This window comes from Nicotiana tabacum, chromosome 22 (genome assembly GCF_000715075.1).
Source record: "Nicotiana tabacum cultivar K326 chromosome 22, ASM71507v2, whole genome shotgun sequence".
Lineage (NCBI taxonomy): Eukaryota > Viridiplantae > Streptophyta > Magnoliopsida > Solanales > Solanaceae > Nicotiana > Nicotiana tabacum.
Window position 1 is genome coordinate 74,297,570 of NC_134101.1, and position 9,284 is coordinate 74,306,853.

The following is a 9,284-nucleotide window of genomic DNA, read 5'->3' on the forward strand; positions in this document are numbered from 1 at the left end:
ATGACCACAAGTGATTTACCTCAATAAACCCCTCGAAATCCCTCTCAAAAATCGCCTTAGCTCGAGCTTGAAATGTCCAAAATGATGAAAATCACGAAACCCTCTAGTTTTAAACTCTGTCCAGGTATTTCCGCACCTGCGAAGCCTGAGTTCGCACATGCGCATCCTCTATTGCGGAGAAATCCGCGCTTTTGCAAAACTTATTTAACACGCAACCTCTCACACCTGCGGGACCGCATCTACGAACCTCCCTTCGCTTCTGCGATTCCCCTGCTGCCTACTCAAATCCGCTTCCATAGTCGACCTCGCGCACATGCACATCCGCATCTATGGAACCTCTTCCGTGCCTGCGGCCCTAGAGGCCTTCCTCCTCTTCGCAGCTGGGCAAGGTTAGCCGCTTCTGCGGCTCCACGCCTGCGGCCAACCCCACTGAAGGTGCATTGATACCAGACCTGAAGCACCAGCATAACACTTAAGCGGGCCTACAAAGATGACCCTTGCTGTGGTAGAACTGCCCCCAGAAAGAACACTATTGAAACCACCCGAACCACGAGGCCTCTTGGCCTCCCTCTCCTCACGCTCCTGACTATAGATCATCTCTAGCCGCCGAGCAATATCAACCACCTCGTCTAACCGAGCACTAGATACACTCTCCCGAGTCACAACAAAACGTAACTGATAGTGAAGGCCATCAATGAACCTCCTAATCATCTCCCTCTCGGTGGGAACCAACCAAACAGCGTAACGAGCCAACTCTGAAAATCTCATCTCGTACTGGGTCACATATATGCTATCCTAATATAGATGCTCGAACTGCCTGCACAGCTCCTCCCTGCGGGCCTGTGGCATAAACTTCTCCAAGAAGAGGACGAATAACTCATGCCATGAAAGTGGTGCAGCACCGACCGACCTGCTCCTCTCATAGGCCTCCCACTATCTGAAGGCAGCCCCAATAAACTGAAAATTAGTAAATGAGACCCCACTAGTCTCTAGAATACCCGCCGTATGAATTATTCGCTGACACCTATCCAAGAAGTCCTGCACATCCTATAACTCAGCCCCACTGAATGATGGAGGCTGGAGTCTCCAAAATCTCTCTATTCTCTTCTACTCATCATCACTCATAATGGGACCCACCCGAGCCTGAGCAACTGCAACCGGTTGGGCTGGTAGTACCCCCAGTGTCTGAAGTCCCTACATCGCCTGCTCTGGAGTACGGACCGCGGGAGTCTAAGTACCTCCCCCGGCCTGAGAAGTGGCTGGCATGGTCTGAACAGAAACCGCCTGAGCAAGGCTAGTGCACACAGTCAATATCTGAGCCAAAACCTCCTAAAGGCCTGGAATCACAATGGGCACAACTGGTTCCTGAGCCCGGCCTCTCGTGGCCCTAGCTGGTGGTACTGGTGGCTGTCCGTCTGGTTCGGTAGCACGTGTCCTCACCATCTGTGGGAAAATAGAATAACAGAAGTTTAGTTCCGGGAATCAACAAATTCACACGACAAGAATTCAAGAATGTGAAGTTTTCCTAAGGGTTCGGCATGCTCTCGAAGATAAGTACAGAGGTCTCTGTACCTATCCGCAAGACTCTATTAAACCTGCTCATGACTCGTGAGACCTATGTAACCTAGGCTCTGATACCAACTTGTCATGATACAAAACTCAACCTGTCGTGATGGCGCCTATCATGATACTAGGCAAGCCGCCAACTCACACACCAACACTTTCAAATTTAAAATATTTTAGAAATATTTCTAAATAAATAAAAATCTCATAAAACTGGATAAGACCGTCACAACCCAATACAAAAGTTTTCCAAAATCAGAGTATCACTGAGTACATGAGCATCTATACAAATACAAAGTCTGAAACACTGTCTAAGAAACTGAAACGGAATAAGTAAAACTGGGGAGGATAGGGGAGAAGAGTTAAGGTCTGCGGACGCTAGATAAGCTACCTTGAAAATCTTCGAATGACTAAACAACTCTGTGAATTAGCAACCACTGTGTCAGGAAACACCTAGATCTACACACGAAGTGCAGGGTGTAGCGTGAGTACAACCAACTCAGTAAGTAACAAGTCAAACTATTGGGCTGAAAGCAGTGACGTGCTTCACAGGTACAGTTCAATTATATAACTACAGTACAGAAAGGTAAACATGTTTCCAAATTTAACAGTTAAAGCCAAACAAATGAAAAATGTCAAGTTCAATTGAAACAGGATATGGTACACCTCGATATCTACATGTCAGTTATGTATGACAACTAAAGTACAAAAACAGTGATGAAATCATATACATACTCTCAGAGTATCAATCGCTCAGTCTTCCCATTCACTCCATCCTCACAGTCACTCATTCCTCACAGTCACTCCATCATCTCAGTCACTCAATCCTCCCAAATCGCTCGGCACTCGCACTCGCACTCAGTAGGTACATGCGTTCACTATGGATGTGCAGACTCCGGAGAGGCAAATCCAGCCCAAGCGCTATAATAAGCCAATCATGGCATAAATCAATAAAACATGCTGCGACGTTTAGACCGATCCCATAAATATCCTTACAATTAGGCCCTTGGCCTCACTCAGTCATCAATCTCTCCAGTCTCTCGGGATCACAAGAATCATGATAATCAGCCCAAACAATGATGATATGATGTGTAAGTAAATAGCAACAGAGACTGGGATACGATTTGCAAATAATAGCTGCGACTGAGTACGTAATTTCAAATTAAGTAATTAATTAAACATGTAACACGACCTCTGTGGGTCCCAACAGTACCAGCATGTGGCCTAAGCATAATTTCTAACATGACTTGCAGTTAAATTTCTCTAACACATGGAGAATATACAGATTACTACAAGATTATTCAATTATACAGTTCCACAAAATTGACCAAGTCACAATTTCTATGGTGCATTCCCACACGCCCGTCACCTAGCATGTGCGCCACCTCAACACCAATCACATAACACGAAACCAAGGTTTTATACCCTCAGAACCAAGTTTATAAGTATTACTTACCTCAAACCATGCAAATCCCTTCTCTAATAAGCCATTTCCTCGCAAATCGGCCTCTTAATGCCTAGAATCTAGCCACAAACAATTCGATACAATCAACACGAGCTACAAGAATCAATTCCATAAGAAAATACTAAGTTCTTAATCAAAAGTCAAAAAGTTAACTCAAAAGTCGACGCCCGAGCCCACGTCTTAGAATATAATAAAAGTCACAAAATTCGGAAGTCCATTCAACCACGAGTCCAACCATACCAAATTTATCAAATTCCGACATCAAATCATTATTCAAATCCCCAAATTAACTCTCCAAATCCCTAGCTTCAAACTCCCAAAATACCACCTCAAAAATATGAAAACTAGGTGGAACATTCAATAGGGAAACAATATTATTGAATAGAAATGACCACAAGTGATTTACCTCAATAAACCCCTCGAAATCCCTCTCAAAAATCGCCTTAGCTCGAGCTTGAAATGTCCAAAATGATGAAAATCACGAAACCCTCTAGTTTTAAACTCTGTCCAGGTATTTCCGCACCTGCGAAGCCTGAGTTCGCACATGCGCATCCTCTATTGCGGAGAAATCCGCGCTTTTGCAAAACTTATTTAACACGCAACCTCTCACACCTGCGGGACCGCATCTACGAACCTCCCTTCGCTTCTGCGATTCCCCTGCTGCCTACTCAAATCCGCTTCCATAGTCGACCTCGCGCACATGCACATCCGCATCTATGGAACCTCTTCCGTGCCTGCGGCCCTAGAGGCCTTCCTCCTCTTCGCAGCTGGGCAAGGTTAGCCGCTTCTGCGGCTCCACGCCTGCGGCCAACCCCACTGAAGGTGCATTGATACCAGACCTGAAGCACCAGCATAACACTTAAGCCAATTTTTGATCTGTTAACCATCTGAAACCAACCCGAGGCCCCCGGGACCTCAATCAGTGATGCCAACAAGTCCTAAAACACGATACGAACTTAGTCGAGCCCTCAAATCACATCAAAAACACGAATCACACCTCAATTCAAGCCTATTAAAAACTAGAAAATTCCAACTTCTACAATCGATGCTGAAACCTATCAAATTAAGTCCAATTGACCTCAAATTTTGCACACAAGTCATAAATGACACAACAGACCAATTCCAACTCCCGAAACCAAAATCCAAGCCCGGTAACCACAAAGTCAACTCTCGGTCAAACTTTTAAATTTTTAACTTTTGCCATTTCAAGCCTAAATAAACTACGGACCCCCAAATCACATTTCGGACACACTCCTAAGTTCGAAATCACCCAACGGAGCTATCAGAACTATCAAAACTCCATTCCGGAATCATTTACACATAAGTCAATATCCGGTCAATATTTTCAACTTGAGCTTCCAACCTTGAGACTAAGTATCTCATCGCATTTCGAAACATTCCCGAAACCGAATCAACTACCCCGCCAAGTCACATAGCAACAATTAAGCATACAATGAGCTGTAAATGGGGGAATGTGGCCACAACACTCAAAACGACCAACCGGATTGTTACATCCTCCCCCTCTTAAACAAACGTTCGTCCTCGAACGGGTCTAGAAACGTACCTGGAGTCTCAAATAGGCGTGGATATCTTCTTCGCATCTCCCACTCGGTCTCTGAAGTAGCTTCCTCAACTGGCTGACCTCTCTACTGCACCTTTACTGAAGCTATGTTCTTTGACCTCAACTTTCGAACATGCCGATCCAAAATGGCCACTGGCACCACATCATAAGTCAAATCACCATCCAACTGAACCATGCTGAAGTCCAAAACATGAGACGGATCGCCCATATACTTCCAGAGCATAGAAATATGAAACACTGGATGAACACTTGACAAACTAGGCTGCAAGGCAAGCTTGTAAGCCACCTCTCCAATTCTCTGAAGCACCTCAAACAACCCAATATACCGAGGGTTCAACTTTCCCATATCTCGAACCTCATAACACCCTTCATGGGTGAAACCTTGAGCAGTATCTTCTCCCTAACCATGTAAACAACATCACGAACCTTCCGATCAGTGTAGCTCTTCTATCTAGACTGCGTTGTGCGAAGTCGATCCTGAATCAATTTAACCTTGTCCAAAGCATCCTTGATCAACCGCTCTGAAGAATAGGTAGTCCCAACTAGAATATGCACGGACTTGGTCAACCGATCCACAATTACCCAAATAGCATCAAACTTCCTCGAAGTCTGTGGGAGCCCAACTACAAAATCCATGGTGATACGCTCCATTTCCACTCTAGAATCTTAAGCCTCTGAAGCAATCCGCCCGATCGCGCGGCCAACCCCACCGCAGGTGAGATGACACCAGACCTGAAGCACCAGCATAACACTTAAGCCAATTATTTATCCGTTAACCATGAAAAACAAACCCGAGGCCCTCGGGACCTCAACCAAACATGCCAACAAGTCCTAAAACACGATACGAATTTAGTCGAGCCCTCAAATCACATCAAATAACATTAAAAACACGAATCGCACCTCAATTCAAGCCTAATGAAAACTTGGAAATCCCAACCTCTACAATCGATGCCGAAACCTATCAAATCAAGTTTGATTGACCTCAAATTTTACACACAAGTCATAAATGACACAACAGACCTATTCCAACTCCTAGAACCAAAATTCGAGCCCGGTAACTACAAAGTCAACTCTCAGTCAAACTTTTAAATTTTCAAAACTTCAAATTTTCAACTTTTGCCATTTCAAGCCTAAATCAACTACGGACCCCCAAATCACTATCCGGACACACTCCTAAGTCCAAAATCAACCAACTGAGATATCGGAACCGTCAAAACTCCATTCCGGAGTCGTTTACACATAAGTCAATATCCGGTCAACCTTTTTAACTTAAGTTTCCAACCTTGAGACTAAGTGTCTCATCGCATTTCGAAATATCACCGGAACCGAATCAACTACCCCGACAAGTCACATAACAACAATTAAGCATAAAATCTACAATACTCAAAACGACCGGCCGGGTCGTTACACGTTTTTAGCTATTTATTATCGACATCTCCAATTATTTATTATATCTAGGGCACCCATGGAGCTTCTTTTTTAGTTATTAATTATCGTCTTCTCTAATTATTTATTATCAAATTTGTTATTTCCTTAAAAAAAATATAAAATATGTACAAATTCAAATGTGATAATTAAATTTGTATATTGCAATATAAAGAACATTATGTGTAATGTATATGCTATTATAGAGTAATCTTTTTGGCACTCTCGCGGATATGTCATTCAGCTCATCTTTTATCCCTCACAGTAAGCATAAACCTTTTTCTGGTCTTATTAATATTATTTGTTACCCTTCATGTTTTACATGTGCTGAAAACTTTTTAATCCTATGTCATTAATTACGAAACCTATATTCTTCTAGTTACTTTCTAGCACTACTAACATGTTAATTTGATTAGGTTGCCTGATGTAATTTATATAAATATTAGTAGTACCTTTTTGGTAAAGTATATTGATTTCCCTTTTCCTTTTCAAGATTACGACTCCAACCTGTATTCTAACCATATATGTTATGAAGTAATTCGTTTGTCCTTTTTTAACCCTACAAATCTACAATGCTAAAATGTGTTTTCTTATTTTACATTTATTCCATCTAAAATGATATAGTTTTATTTCATTTTATGTGATATTTTTTTTAGTCAGTTGAAAAATGCTATTTTTATATTTAATAATAATTTAACTTTAAAATGCTCAGTGTACAGTTAATGAGATAATTTCTAGCTAACACAAATATTTATGAATTATGTTAGACCACAAGTGTCAAAAATGATCCTTTTTTCTTAAACTTTGTGACTAGTCAAACACATCACATAAATAAGGACGACGTAAGTATATAATTTAGGACAAAATCTAAGACGGATGTTAATTAAACCCCCAAACTAATTAAACTCTTCACTAGTTTATGCAGTGATTTTTTTCTCATATAGTCAAATAAAAAGTGCATTACTGATGTGAAAATTATTTTTTCTAATATTTCCAATCAAACTTTGTGCTATTTTAAGAGGAAATTTATTTTGAAAACATTTCTCCTAATCTTTCTAAAAGGAAGACCCCTTAATAATACTGCTAAAAAAGATTAGCATTGGAATTGTCATATTGTAGTAATTCTTTTTTGAGTGTTGATCAGTAAATCTCTGAATGGTTAGAGGCTAACAAAATAAATTTTATTTGCTAAAGTGTTAGTCTTCATTATTAAGTCTTCTCACAAAATTTGATATGTTTTTTCATATATTAAAATTTTTACGTTTTATGGAGTAATCAATGATTAATTCAGTTGCTTTTTAGGAAGAGCCTAAATAACTCATTTTACTCCCAAAAAAATTAGTCATTGTATCATGTATTTAGCCCTGGTACTGTCACGACCCAAAATCTCACCACAGGCGTCGTGATGGCACCTAGTCTCTAAGACTAGGTAAGCCGTTTTCAATTACATTTTTGGAGTAATTTTTATTTTTTTTGAATTAAATAAATAATTAAAACTGACAGCGGAACAAATATGAATATACATTCTCCCAAGACTGGTAGTACTTAGTCACGAACTCTAACTGAATACATCGAATGACCACGAGGACCGTATATACAACACTGTTTGATTACAAGTTAACAGTACAATGAAATAAAAAGACTCCAAGGGATTGGGACGACCAAGCAGCTCTACCTTGAATCCTTACGATCCCGCTTTAACTCTGCTCGAGTCCGTTATCTTCAATACCTGGCTCTGCACAAAATGTGCAGAAGTGTAGAGTGAGCACACCACAACGGTGCCCAGTAAGTATCAAGACTAACCTCAATGGAGTAGAGACGAGGTACAGTCAAGATACTCACTAGTCTAATAACCTGTGCAATATGATATACAAAATAATAGGAAATAAATAATAATAAAGGCAGGATAAAACAACCAGTGATATGCACAACAAACAACAAGAATACTATTAATATCACTCAACAATTAATAAATACAATTACACCCAATTAAATCAAGCCCTTCAAATAAATGTCTTTCATATAGTTCTTCCAGGAAACTCTCTTTCAAATATAATTTTCTCAAATAATTATTTTTCAAATATAATTCTTTCAATAAATCTTTTCAAATACAATTTCCTCCAATAAATATCTTTAATATAATTCTTTCAATTAAAAAGTCACCATGTGACACCTCATTTCATAATCATCAAAATTCGGGTCTCAGCCCATTTTATATTTTTCGTAAACACAGGTCTCAGGCCATTTTCATATTTTCACGACACCTCGTGCCCATAATTAAATCATCATATTTCCCCGGCATATCGTGCCCTCATTTCATATCACAACTGCATGGATAATTCACGTGCCAAATATCATTATCATTTCATCACAACACCTTGTGCCCACATTTTATATCACAACTGCACAGACAATTCACGTACCAATATCCCCATTTCATATCACAATTCACGGCACCTCGTGCCCACATTTCATTTTATAAATCGCTTGGCAATAGCCATAGGCTCCCAATTCCAACATAAATCAGATTATTATCAATTTACTAACAACACGACAAGTTACACAAGGTATAAAAATAACACAAAAAAATCACAACATCACATGAAAATTGTCAACACCACAACCTCGCATCATCACATATCGTCCCTAACAATAGCCATCCTTATCGCTCTTATAGCCACCCTTATAGCTCCTATAGCCACCCTTATAGCTCCGCCCAGATAATATCAATAGCCACCCTTATCGCTCCTTTAGCCACCTTTATCGCTCCGCCCAGAATATATCAATAGCCAACAAACACAACAGTGAAATGCCACCCTTATAACCACATAATATCAACAGTGAAATGCCACCCTTATTCCCCAAAATAACAACTCACACAACACAATATTTTACACGGGAAATTATCACAACAACATAACAAAAATCAATTCATATCATAATTTACCCAATGGCCACTACCAAATTTCAAGGCTACAACCAAGTCAATTAATTTCACAACAAATAGCCAAAAACTCCACACAATGTGTACAACACCCAAAAATAATCAATAGAGATAGAAATTACTCAACATAAAACAAAGACTTCATTTGAATTCAATTTTTTAATAATTATATAAACACATCTTATTAAGCTCATTTAATAAATTATTTGCAGAAGAAAAATCCAAAATAAAATTAAATTACAATAATTATCAAACCAGCAAATTCATGAAATTTCATAAATAATTAAACAACAGTCACATCACAT